General features: G+C 39.7%; 1 protein-coding gene across 4 annotated transcripts in view; it reads left to right on the top strand.

The window, feature by feature from the left end:
- Nucleotides 1-14,435, top strand: part of PLD5 (phospholipase D family member 5) — a 154,872-nt gene that overhangs the window by 88,696 nt on the left and 51,741 nt on the right. The gene's annotated exons all lie outside the window — the stretch shown is intronic.

The raw sequence follows: 14,435 nt of genomic DNA, 5'->3' as shown, positions 1-14,435 counted from the left end.
AGCACTGGAAAGTAGACCATCAGGTAGATTTAGCCAACTGACAAGGTTTTCTGTGCTATGGATATTTCTTAGGTGCCTGCTTTCCTAATCGTTTTGAGGCTTAAAATTCCAATGCAAAGAAGGATTACACACTGGCACTACATGACTAGACTTGCTTTATGTAAAACTCTGTGGAAGAATAGCAGAGAGTGTTGAAGAAATGCTGAAAGGAATTAGAATCTCTTAGGAGTTCTAGCAATCTCACATGCACTTCTCCTGAATAATAATATGCTAATTATCTCTATAATCTGATAAAAAATATGGTTTTAAGAGTAAGATGCATTTTGCAAAGGGCAAAAAGAATCTATATATTTTGATTGCCATCATATTTGACACAGATTACTATATGGATCACAAAGGGAATTCTAAAAAATCAATTAAGCAAAGCAGTTGCTATGTATAGTGGCACCCTAACATAACGTGTCTGTTTATAGTAAAGAATAAAGAACACCTTTTTCCAACAAAAATCGATCTTTATTTATTTAAATTCCTTGCAAACTCCTGACTGGGCAAGTAAAAGAAAATTACTAATGGAAGTCCTGGTCCCTTAAAGAGATCGTCTTTTGATCAAGACTGGCATGTTACTTAAATCTAGTAACTAGAGAGACTTGTCATTTCACGACACTGCCAATTCCTGGGCTTTGATAATTTCTGCTGTGTAACCAAAAATGATATTGACCCTTTGATAACCAGTAAGAATACATCAGCTTTGTCAGACATCTCTGAAGTAAGGAATTACCTTTTTCTGATACGTTGAAAAAAAATAGGTATTTTAATATCAATGTCAGTGAAACTGTCTTTGAAAAAGTGATTTGTTTTCCCTGTCATCCTAATGTCCCAAATTCCACCAGTCAGAGGAGATGAGAGGTAGGGCCTGTACATTTATAGTGATGTAGCTGGCAGTAGATATTTTATCTATCAATTATTGAGAATACCCAATACTAAAAACTATCCTCTTTCAAAAAAGAAAATGAGCAAAATTTTTAGTTAGAAAAGGGAGCGATATTTGTCATTAACACTACCTTCAGTTTATGTGGGGATTAATCAGACCTGTGAGTTTTTTGAATAAACAAACAGAACAATTTTATTAGCTTCAATTTCCCTTATGCCTTGTTGATATTTCTAAGATGAGAAATTTTAGAGTATTCAAATGAAGTGATCAATGTATTTCAGTGCTCCGAGCTACAGAGAATTGGAGAAAGTTGCTTTTATATAGTAACTCTGGTGACTTTTCCTGTCATCATTTTTGAACCCTGTGATTGTAGATAGCATTGTGTACCACTGGCCTTTTTCTAAGAGCGGTATTCTTGATTTTCTCACTGTGAATTTTTTTTTTGTCTCACTCCATGTTTTGGTATGCTTGTTTCTACAAATTCCGATATTTTTGTTAGAAGGTCTTGATTACGATGTGGTGGTTGCCAGCTCTTTTGCGAGTCATTCGCCTGCAGTTAGGTTTGTCGTTTGGGTTTTATCTCCAGAAAAGCTAGATAAATCTTTATGTGGTTCTGCATTCCTGAAAAGACACAAGTTAATTTTAACGTTGTCAGATGTAGTTGTCTGAATTTTATGTTGAAATGAGCAACATGACCTTGTATGAACAGCAGATTCATGGTATGTCCTGCTTGTGTCAAACAGAAGCTAACTGGCAGGATAGCTTTAAAAAAAAAAAAAAAAGACTACCCCAATTTCCATTAGTTCAATAATATTAATAACATAGTAAATGAAAAAAAAAATCTATGTTAGCCTTTTTCATGTCTGCTGGAGAAAAAAATACTGTTACCTACTACCATTGTCTTAGCTGAGGACAAACATTTTGTTAGGTGTTGCTACGCTATTCTGCAAGGTCTGTCCACTAAAATTATTAATCTCTTTGCTTGTGAGGCACTGGGCACCTGCATCCTCTGAAATCAGTCAGAATTGATCCTTGGAAGGGAACTGTGCATCGTCATTTGGACACATAAATTCATGAAGCCGACTAATTTTTTTTCCCTGCGGCTGATCAGATTTGTCTTAGAAAGTATGCCATGCACCTTTTTTAATAGAAATGTTCCTCTTGTGGGAAAGAAAGCAGTAAATATATCAATAGCTTAGCCAAGTTTTGAAGCTTCTCAAGATGGAGAACCACAATACCTTAGACCAAACAGACCCAAACTCCCACTTGCAGTGTCTGTCTGAATTAGGCAGAGGGGGGTCCAAGCACTGCTTTCTGGCTCACCAGCTAATAAACTGAGCTGGGTGCTCCTAAGCAGCAAATATGCTTGGAGCCCGAGCCAGGAGCGGTGGTGTGGAGAGAAAGCACGTACATAGCCTGTGGGGCTCTGGAATTTTCATGCATTCCTGAGCCTGCCTTCACCTCTCTAGGTAAGCACAGGCTAGCCTCTTCTTTCCCAGGCAGGTTGCGTGCGAGAGCCAGACTGTCTCCGGGTGCTGGGCTGTCCTACTAAATGTAAGAGACAGCTGCTATTGCACAGTGAAGGTGGAAGAGCCTTGCCTTTCTTTTCAGAAGACTGGGTGATCAGAGCCCCTGAGCTGTGCCCCTGTGCTGTGCGTGCTGGTTCCTGGGGTTGAGGTGGGGAACAATTTGGATGTCAGCCCCAGGGTGTACCTCTAAGGATGCTGCAGTTCCTCAGCCCGTGGTTATCTATCTACCTCACCCTGCATCAGCTAGTGTGCCACCTTAAGTAACCCAGGTAAAAGTCTTAGTCTTGACACAGTGGCATGGGTTTATATGTGGTTGCTTGCAGAACTGTACTTGGTCATACATATTGTCTCATGCAGTGGGTTGTTTTTTTTTTGTACTAGGAACCGTGGTATGTTACAGCACTGCTGCATCTCAGCACAGATGTTAAGACTGCTTCTGCCAGTCAGATTATTCTAGCACATATTTCATTCTTCTAGACAGGCATGCATGGGAGCCCCTTTGTCTCTTCTCCCCATTTCGGAAGTACTGTAGAAAGCAGCTTTGATAGACCTTTTCCAACCCAGGGGTGCATTCTAATGTCCTTCCTACACATCCTTCCTCTGCAGCAGCCGTCTCTACTGGCTAACAGAGGAGAAAGTTGAAATCTGACTTCATATTTGAGCTGATGGGGTAAGATAAAGCACAACTTATGTGGACGGGAGAGCAGAACTGAACTGATGTGAAGTAGAATTAGTAATTTACAGTTGCAATATTAGTACAGATATGTGAGCTAGCTGTAAACTTGCAGGTTTGTTGCCACTGTTAACACTTTTTTTGGTCTTGTCTCTGCTATCCTGACTCACTTGAGCTAGCTGTAAAACAGAGTAGCTTCGTTACAGAAGCAGTCTAGCAGTTGCAGCATGAAACATGGATTGATTTACTGTGCTAACATGTAACACACCTGGAGCTCCGGTGACAGGAGCCTCTGAGTGCTGAGATAACGTGCATTTGCTAATAATCGCTGCAGTGTGGGAGCGTTATTTAGTTGCAAAATTAAGCATACGGAAATGAGGAAATACTAGTTGCAGGACATGTATTTATGACAGACTTTAATTACATTATCAGAATCTGTATTTTGCATAGAATACCTGGCTGGTACTTGCTATAATCTTACCACATTAATCGGAAGTTTTTCCCTTGTATTGAATGAGAATACATCAAACATTTAATGCCTAAGGCAAATGATGCTCATTCAGGGGATGTTATTTCTGCTGGTAATGGCTAGAATCCTTTTTTTGTCTTCATATTTAATGTATGTCTCCAGGCTTTCTGTATTGCACATCTGCCAGATCCTGCCCTGAATGCAGAATGATTAATTTCCTCAAAGGCTTTTCCATGCTGCTTCTCACTGTGGTATCGAAGTGCTCTGCAAATACAGTATTAATGAATTTCTTTTTACAACATCACTGTTAGGTGAGGTCGCTTGTTGTTTCTGTCTCTTGGGGACAACTAGCAATTATTAATGGCAGCACAGGCACCGGAAGCCAGATCTGAGCATTTGTTTTCTATAATCATAATTAAAAAATGTATACTTGTAATTTCAGAAACTCAGCCACATGTAGGTTGTCCCAGCTCATGTTGTCAGAATTATTACTAAACAGGCTATAAAGCGTGATGTTATTTTTGTAGGATCTTTTGTAATATGCAGTCCTAGGGTGTGAGGTCTTGCTTCTCTATAGCTTGTGTTAAAGCTGTACTTCACTTTCACATATGTATACAAATACTATGCACATATGTATATGAGTCTCTTGTGAAAGGTAGGTCTGCTTGTAGGCAAAATTTGGCTTATTGTATAAACAAACATGTTCTTCTTTATCCTCCGTGTACTGTGACAATAGCTTATTAATGCTTGTTTTCAAGGTTATTGTTTTAGCCTTTTCTCGGCTGTGGCTCAGTCTATTAGATTGAAACATTTCTTGTAACCCTCCCACTCCTTGCACATAATTAAGTACCAGTCTTTGTTCCTCAGTAACATTTGAATAGTATTGTCTCCAATTAGCAGGTTGTTGTATCATTTCTTACGTGTACAGAATCTAAATCCCATACTAATTATGATCTTATTTTAGCTGACAGTGTTAATGCTTTTTAAGACATGCCGATGGATTTTCTTTCTTCAATTTGCATTGCTTCCTTCCTTTTCTATTTGCTTTTTTCCCAATACTCCTTTTTCATGAATCATTTTTCATGTATTTGCAAGGAATGAGCTGGCTGAGGCAGGTATGAAAAGAGGAGTCTGTCCATGTCACAATAAGATATTCCAAAATAGCTATTGAATGTTAGCAATGAAACAGGAGAATAATAGAAGGTCTTTGTGCTAGGGCAGGATCTAATCACTAGATCACACATGCAGCTGCTACTTACTGAGCAGTTCATGCATATTTGCCCAGGATTACAGTTCCTCTTAACCAGATACAACCAAAACGGAGAAATTAAAAAGTTATATTATTGCAGGGAGGCAAAGACATGAGTAGAAAGTGGAGTTCTAGAAGCTTTTTGTGTTTTTATGTGTGTGCTTTAGATTGCAAACACTAACAGATATCATTCCGTGACAAATCAGTTTATATCTGGGCAGGTGCATGATCCCAGACTCCTCTTTGTCCGCCCTACCATATGTTGTCCCTGCCTTCTTCCTTGCACCAGTAATCATGTGGTAAGACAGTTCATGGGGCTGATTTGGCTACACACTGCTTTTTTTTTTTGGCTGGCTTAATTGTCATTTGCATTAGATTTCTGTGTTACTCAATGTATGATCTCACAGGCATAAATGATGGGCACGGTGCAGAGATAGGAAACACGTAGCTGGGGTTAGCAACAGAGGTAGGACCACTAGAACCTGGTTTAGATAGGCTTAATCTACCATGGCACCAGAAAGCTGAAGAGCTCGTGTGATGCCCAGGGACTTCTAGTGATTTTGTTTTTTCCTGTATTTTTGTTTTAAATAAATTGTTGCATGGTGGACAGCAATTTATATATCAGATGAAATGTGTTAGTCTCATATTCTGTCTGCTTCTGTTGGCACACTTAGTGTTGCATAGGTTTAAAGCTGTGATGCTTGTGGGACATGAGTTCTTACCTCTGGCCACAGTCATGTTCCCTTTCCCTATCTAGTTGTGGGTGAGTGGGAAGATGGTGTCCTACTTTTAACATATTATAGAGGGACTAAAAATCTTGTGTTATGTCATAGAAAAGATGGAGATCACTTGGGAACATCAGTCCAGTTTCTCCTTATGAAACAAGCTGTGAGTCAAGCACTTTTTTTAACCTAGAGCCTTTGTGTACTGCAAACCCTAGGAATGTGGAGTTCACCATTTGGGAGAAACTAAAACTTCTCTGGAAAAGATAAAGCTATAGGAGTAAGAGAGGGCATTTCCTGATAAGTTTCTCTCGGTCTAAAACATGTTCGAGTTGTGAGGGATTTGGATTTTTGTGAAAGCTGTTGAGAGAGTAAACCATGATGACATTGATTTACGTTCAGCACAGAATATTTGGTTTCAGTATTAAAGAAATTGTTCTAAATATGGACACAGTGGACTGTGAGCAGATGATGAAAGAGCTATCATTGGCAATTTTAAGAAGGTAGACAAGCGCCTGTGAGGAGTGGCCTCGTGAGTATTTGGCTCTGGTGCATGGGAAGGGTCTAGATTGGTTGCAAAGCTAGTTTTAGTAGTTCCATAATGTTTTGGGAGGAGAACATAAACTTAATCTGTTTACATACGTTCATCTCAACATAAGAAAGAAAGAATTTTTTTACAGTAAGAACAGTCATTCACTGGAACAATCTCCCCATGGTTGAGGTAGAGTCCCCATCACTGGAGGTTTTCCAGATGTGACTGGACAGGGTGCTAGATAATCTCATATAGGCTCCCTTTCCTAGGCTGGGCCAGATGATCTTCTGAGAACCCTTCTAACCTGGGCTTTTCTATGATTCTGTGTAAGCCTTTAATTCCTCTTCATGTGAAGGTAACGTTGAGAATCAATGTAAAAACACTGTAAAGACTAAACAGAAAATACACTCCATTCATACAATGGGAAGCTGGAATCCTGAAGCTGGGTCTAGAAGAGATTTCTGCCTGTGCAGATGGCCAGTTTTTGCACAGTGTACCATAAAAATAATATTGCCTGGTGCATGCTCCACAGGAGTGTAAAGAGTGCTCTTGAGAAGTGTGAAGTTCAGTTGATGGTTTTGTGCAAGACGTTGAATGGAGTTGTAGCTCCTTTGCTTTCTTGATCAGTCTTTTCTAGGCTGGATTCTCCAAGAAGTTGTGAGAGGGAAGGGTGTTAAAGATGGGATAAAATGCTTCCAAAATTCAGGAGTACCAAAAGTAGACTAATTTTTCCCAATGGTTTTTCAGGAACAAGTAAGCAGGATCCTTTATAGAGGAACGGTAGACTGGGTATGTGTCCTCCTGAAGGGAGCAAGTAATTTGGATCTGTTTCTTATGGTTAAATAAAGGTGGATGACAACAGAGGGGGACAAATCCCTTCTTCCATTCCTTTCAGATTTTAAATGTTGACATTTTTCTAAAACTCTGCCTAAGCCATAGCTTAAAATATGAGTGTTCGAAAGACAGCTAATGAAAATTGTCCTAGCAAGGCCTTTAACATCTGAATTTAAATTAATTTTTATATTTTGATTTATTATGAATCAAGCCTTGTTCCTTTTTTTTTATTATTTTATATTCCTTGGGTACTGACAACAGAGTAGATGCATGCTTTGATTTAGATTTTATTTTTTGCTGCTGGAGACTGTTTCCTGATATTTTCTCAACAACTTTCAGCCTGCGACAAGCAATATTAAAGCCAATTCCAAGATTAAAGATCTCATCATGTTCTTTGCCTCTAAGAATCTGCATAATAACTTTGTCAAAGTTCTGCATAACGAGAAATACCAAGCAGAACTTCCAAAACTAGTCGCATCCCATCTTGAAAGAAAGAAGCAGGTATGAGTTTTGCATCAGAGATTCAAGCATCTCCCTAACATCTAGGCAACACTAACATGCAAAAACTCCTGCTTCGGTGGTTTTGGGGTAAAGGTCTTGCTGTTTAGGCACCTAAACTCTCTTACCTCAGTTTGCGTTGCAAAGTGCACACATCCACAAATGTCTTGATAGCAAGGAAATGTTCAGCATTGGTTTTATGCCTAAATTCTATGAGAACTCATATGCAATGTTTCTCACTTTTTCAGTTGAGAAGCTAGATCCTGCAATGTAAGGTAAGCCATGTCCAACCTAACAAAACGTGGCTGAAAAGAGCTTGGGGGTAGCATTTTTGTTACATCTTGGACACCCATATAGATATACAGAATGTCTTTACACAAAGCCGTCTGCTTGAGTTGTGGAAGATTAGGTTAAAAATCCTGCTCTGTCTGAAGGTTTCTAAATTGTCAGCTTGAGGAAGAGTTGTCTGCCTTACCAGACACCTGACAGAAAGCAAATTGTTTAAGCTAGTATTGAAAATCTTAAACTTAGTAGAACAGAAAAAAAAAAGCTGCTGATAGTCCAGGTTTTATTATAGGTTCTGTAGGAAACTAGATGCCTAATCTGAGAATCAAATTTCCACTGGACACACAAGTATCCCCAAATTAGGCACCAAAATAGATCACAATGCGAAACAGCTTGTTTTCCCTTGTGAATCTGAAGCCCACCACCTTTAAGACGATTTAGGCATGGCCTGCCTTAGAGAGTTCTCTAGCACGAGAGAATTAGTAGTATGAGGGTGTCACATCCACAACCAATAGAGGAAAAAATACAAACAAACAAAAACCTCACGATAGTTTAAATTCGGAAGGCAACCAGGGCCTTGGCTTGTACTGGCTTGTTTTGCAAAGAGGGAGAGGGAAAAATGTTCACTGAAGCCAAAAACTCTGTACCCACCAGAGCCCGATATGCAAGCAGTAATCTGTGATTCTAAGCTCTACAGTGTCTGTGGACTTTACTTAGCAATGACTACCTTTGCTGAGAAGAATGGCTGTGTTCCCAGGAACGGTACTCTTCCATTCATAATGTGTACTTTTGCATTATTAAATATCAGTCACATGCTTTCCAATATCTGTAGCTATTGTTTCAAAGACCCATAGGTAAATAATATCACTTTTTTTTTCTTGATGAATTAAGGCTAGATGTACTGTAAAGCACTTTTAAGATGCTAGGTGTTTAGTAGAAACAGTATAATTCTTCTGCTTTGAAATGTGTAATTGAAAATGTCTTTCATGGTAGATTGATCAGTATTTTAGTACATAATTTCAGTTTGCAAATGTCCCTGCACTTGTGTCTGTTAATGCATGTGTATCTGTGAATTTGGCAGAAATGGGCACTTTTGTATTTCTTCAGCTCCAGCACAACTATAAGCGTTGGTAATCCAGCCATCTTGTGGGCAGGCAAACTGCTCTTGTCTGGTAGTAACTAGTCAGGTCCAACATAGCAGGTTCGTACCACAGGGATCAGCTGCAAATCTTGCTTGACAGTTTACATGCTGGAATGGATTCTTCCTGTATGGCAGTAGCTGGTTTGAGTCATTGACACTTTTTAGCACAGAGGAACCAATAATGGATGGCATTAACAGAAATTAGTTGTGACATTTTTAAAACATATGGATAGCATACAAGTTCCTACCTACAGTTACTGGAAGAGCTGGTAAGAGCTGCCAGGGCCATCTGAGCTCAGAAAAGATTTGTTAGGTAGCTGTGCTCCCTTTGCAGAATTTTTGGCATCCCATGCTTTCCCTTTTATGCAGAAGCACTAACAATCTCTCATCCTGAAAAGCGATAAAGGCTAACGGTCCTACACAGGGGTCCAAAGAAAGCAGGTTAATTTATTGTCAGTGAATTTTGTCCTGAACATTCGTGTGGTTCCCACCTGTTTCATAGCCACTTGAAGCCTGACTGTCTTCCTAGGACTGTGCCTTGGTCAGTCACAACAGTCTTGCCACAGCAGTCTTACTGGTGTGATTTGATACATTTTTGATTGCTACTGTTTGCGAGCAGGCTTCAGCCTTCCCAGTGATGGTGAGTCTTTGTTCAAGTTTTTTTGTCATCTAGACTGAAATGCAACTACAAACCTGGGCATCATCTGAAGTGACATGACACAGACACTTGGATCTCTAAAGTTGTGTACGTGTCTTTACATTCTTCTAGCTTCGTTGCTGCTTAGCTCAATCACTTCTACTTCAAACTTGCAATTAAAGTATTGTGTGCTTGAAGTTATATAAGAAGTTGTCAAAATATTCTAAATGCGTTAATAAATGTCAAAACCAAGCTGATACTTTTTGACTGACACCCTTTGGTTTTCATTTGATGAACACTTTGGAAAGGCTACTCAACTGTGCCTAACCTTGGGTTGTTTCACACAGCACGGCTGTACCATAAAGTAAATCCATGTGACCAAATCTTGCTGGTTTATACATTGTTAGTTACCAAGCTTTATCTTTGTAATGAGGAGTTGTTGCTATCATGCTAGTACTGATCTTTCTGGTTATCTCCTATATCAATTTTCAAATTAACCTTAGGCTTCTACAGCACTTTGGTGCATTATTAATTTTTACACAGCCTAGTGCTTGGAAAGTAAAGTACATGAAACTTGTTTTAAAGTCATTCCACTGGAAGAAAAGTTCCCAGAATGGTGTCTCTACGTTACTCTCCATAATTTCCATCTCTTATTGCACACTCTTATGGAGTGATTGTCTCTAATGCTTACCCTAAAGAAAAGAGTATATTCAGCATCTTTTCTTTCCCTTGGACAGGATATTAACTATATATAGTGTGAAAATAGTAATTATGTAGTGCAGAAATTGGCAGTCACTTCAGTGACTCCAAACAAAACAGATTCTGACTCTTGAAACTTTTAATCGCATTCGTCATGTTTGCATAAAGTGATGGGAAAAATACCAATAGAGTTATAGGACTATATAATATTTATACTAAGCTTCAAAATCATGTTAAAAGAACATTATGATGGTTGCAATGTCAGGCTTTCAAAAATAACAGTTCTGAAGCAAATGGTCACAGAGGAATGGTTCTCAGCCATAAGACAATGGAAACAGACTGAAGGTCAGTCTTCTGCGCTGCTGGAATCAGCAGAACTGTACACTTACGGAAGGAGTATAACAACTGAAACAAATGGAGGATAATATTCCCCTTACTCTGTACATTGTTTTAGCAATCTGTAGGTTAGGAACTGCCTTGTCATGGAGTTCAGCAATATGTTGTGATGTTTGGACGATTTTTTCCTTTAATTTGTGCCATCACTTTTGAATCTGTATTTTTGTCATCCACAAAACACTACACGCAGTAGGACTGTGTTCTGCAATTTCAGTATCCGTATTTCCTCAACATCTTTTTGATTCACTTTACATAGTTTTACATTTAGCTTGCCTGAGTTTAATTTTACTTTTCTCTCTTTCCATCCCTCTCTTTCTTTTTCTCACTTGGACTCAAATCTACTTATTGAAGGATACCATTTATCTCTAATATTCTTCTTTAGCTTCTCTTTTAACTGTCCTTGCATCATCTCTTGGGAGAGAGGCATTTGGTTTTGCTAATCATATACATTTGTGCTGAGCCTGTGTTAAAATGTTTTCAAGTATTGCCAGGAAACCAGTAAAGATTTTTCTCTTTGGCCTTTGATTTTCTCTTAGCATGCATCCTTATGTTATGAAGGTCTTCTTTCCGAAATTAAATGTTACCAGAGTGGGCTTGTGGGATGCAGGTGATGTTGCGAAGATAGTGAGCTGGAGTACAGTGTGGTCATCCTTACAGGAGCTTTTTGATAGTTGCAACTTGAATCAGTACTATGCATTGCTCAAAATAAATAGAGTAGCTTCTCAGCTTGTGCGTTCTCTAACTGGTCCGTGAAGCTATAATTTACAGTGTGTAAAAATATATTCTTTGTATCATGTCTTTTTGTATCATCGAGCAGCTCGCAGTTATGATACAGACTTTAGTTGAGTATTGCATAATCTTCCCACTGGACCCTATCAATTTCAATATACAGGGATACTTATGGTCATGTAAGCATATGTAGAATATTTTATTTCACTATCATTTTCATTGTGTTGTCTCTTCTTTCACTTACTGAACACTGGTCAAGACCTTGTCTGGGGACAAACTTGTTTCCTTTTTTTTTTTCTCTGTGGTATTAACACTGAAATGAGAGTGCTTCATGAATATTCTAGAATAAATGTTCACGATGCTGACGGAAAATGGACGAATAGCTCAGTTCCCATTTTATAGGTGAAAAAATAATAGACAGGTAAGAGCCCAAACATCCAGTTGTTTTTACGTCAGTTTGTGGCACGCACAACCCGTTTGTTGTTTTGGCTGGGTTTTTTAAGAGTATCTATCACTGTGTAGCACTTAATATGTATCAGTGTCACTGCGATCAAGATTAGACCCCAAGAACTCAAACCAAGTCCTTAGAAAATGAGATGCGTGCCAGCCCTGCCCTGCCCTCTCTCATGCAGAGTGGCTTTGTGGAACATCAGTTGTGGGATCCAGATATTCTGAGTAGTTTCAAGCAGCTTACAATATGAGACTACCCTTTTTCTCTTCAATCCTAGCCTTATTTACTCCATTCATTTTGTCTTTTGTAACACACAAAAGAGAGGTCCTACAGCAGCAGACTTTATTCCAAGGACCTGATCCTCCCCCACCAGCAGAACTGTCTCCTGTGCTTCCTATGACCCTGTTAATGCCTAGTACTGCTTTCAGTTTGATCTTTTATTGTTTTTGTACAGGAGTTGCCTGCTTGCCTGCACATTCACCATACTTCATGTCAGTGTTCAGCCATGTTCACCATCAAGTCATTATCATTTCCAGTTTACTTGTGTTTTGTAGAGCAAACCGAATTGATTTCCCTTTCTGTCTCTTGTCTTGCTGCCCCACACACTCATCCCTCAGGCTTTCCTGGGTGTGTGCCCAGCTAGCTACTTCAGGTGGGCTTCTGAAGTCAAGGCAGCACTTCCTCCTGCAGCTTAGAGCGAGTACCTTGAAGGGACTGGCACCAAGTCCATGATGTGACTGTTGGGACTAGAAGTGCACATGCTGCCTTCTGGCCTCACTTTCATAAGAGATGCCTGTGTGCAGCAGCAAGCCGACCAGTTACACAGCCCCTGTCCTGTGTACTGCTGCCATCCCAGATGGCTCTGAACTGGTCCATCTCTGTCTCTTTGCGTCCTCCAGCTAATTCTGTCTGACCTGTGTGGTTTGGAGAAGAAAAGGAAGTCCTACAGACCTGGTTCTCCACCAGTTCAAAATGTCACAGGGGAGTAATATAGCTATATTCCTGTCCTTCACAGACAATTGCTGATATTTACACTGGAGAAATGAGATTATACTTGCGGTCTAGTCCCTCTGGGACACTAAAATCCTCTGTGATTTCAGTGTGCTGTCACTTTTATTGACGATATTGTGTATGTCCTTCACCCAGTTAATGTGGAGTCGTGGCTTTCTTTGCTTTCTACATTTCAAGTAGGCTGTTTGGATGAAAGTCAGTCTATGTTAAAAAGCTGCTAACGGACAAACTATTGATTTGTTTACCCTATGTTTTTCCTGAAAGACAAAGGATTTTTCATCACATGCTTTTAATTTTTCTTCAGTGCACTGTGTGGATCTTGTTGCTTTTGACATTGGGGCATGTCCATTTGTCTCTTTAAAATGTCTCCATTTTAATGTATGAAGTATCTGGGTGACCAAACCAGAATGCTGAAGCTCTCAAAAATGCATCCGATGGGCTGGTCAGAACAACAGTAAATCAAGCCTGAGACTCTTCATTCTGCTATAGCACAGCTGCAGTGTCTATTCTACATGCTTGCTTGTATAAAAGAAGAGACTGTAAAAGTGCCTTGTTCTTTTAAGAACCACAGACCTATGGTAAGAAACGAAAGCTCAGTTGTGGTTTTTTGGACTAAAGAAGCAAGAAGAAATTCCCAGAGTCCCAGTCTGCAACAACCATCAGCAATCTCCTCTGTCTTTAGCTTGTGTATCATGAGTTAATACCTGCAGGAGTTCTAGCACATGCTAAATAAAATGAGGACCAAACTTCACCCCCCCAAACTGTGGTTAGCCTTAAAACACTTAAGAAAAAATACTTTTTTCCTTTCCACTGGTTTATTTGTAAAGGCTTGGAGAATATGTCATGCTGCTTAAGTAGTTAGAGAATATGTTCCTCAAGTAATCAGAGAGTGAGGAGTGAATGAATAACTGATTGAATATATGTGATAAAGGAAACAATGAATGAGTGGGCAAGGGCAAGTGTGAAGTGATGAACTGAGGATGAAGTGGGAGAGAGTGAAAGAGAGGGAGGAAGAATGACGTGGGGGAAAAGTAGTGGGGAAAAGGAAATAAAAGGGAGAATGAATCAGATGAAAGAGAAGGGCAGAAACAGAAAATCCAAGTAATTAATTTAGGAAAAGATCAGAAAAGAATGCTGGCAAAAGGTGAAGCATGTTCTTGCTGGGCTTGTGACAACATAGACGAAAGGAGATAAAAATAATTGGAATTGAGATAGGAATGATCTGGGAAAAAATAGAGAAGGTAAAGGCTGAATTGGCAGGACAGTAGGACAGGATCAAAGAAAAGAGGTGGGGAAAGATGCTGAGAGACAAGTGAGAGGAGTAGTAGGAAAAGGAAATGGCTGCAGCCCTGGCAGACCCGAGTTGGCTTTGGCTGTGCCTCTGCTTTCCTTGTGTGGCCATGGCCGGGTCAGCTAGTGCTCTTGGCTTGTGGTGCCCTCGAGGTGATGCTCTAGGGCTGCTCAGACAATCAGTTAATGGAAGTGCAGGAAAAAGATCGATTCTGTTATGAAGGTATTGTAAAAATAAAAAGCAGTAGTTTAGGACCAAATAATAACTGCCCTCTGAGGATGCATACTCCGCCCTCACCTCTCTGCCTGACCTGCAGTGTGCTTTCTCACCTTCCAGAACTGAGATTTTGCCTTCACGG

This window comes from Opisthocomus hoazin, chromosome 2 (assembly GCF_030867145.1).
Source record: "Opisthocomus hoazin isolate bOpiHoa1 chromosome 2, bOpiHoa1.hap1, whole genome shotgun sequence".
NCBI lineage: Eukaryota > Metazoa > Chordata > Aves > Opisthocomiformes > Opisthocomidae > Opisthocomus > Opisthocomus hoazin.
Note: the sequence above shows the minus strand (reverse complement) of the source record. Positions and strands in the feature narration are given on the sequence as shown.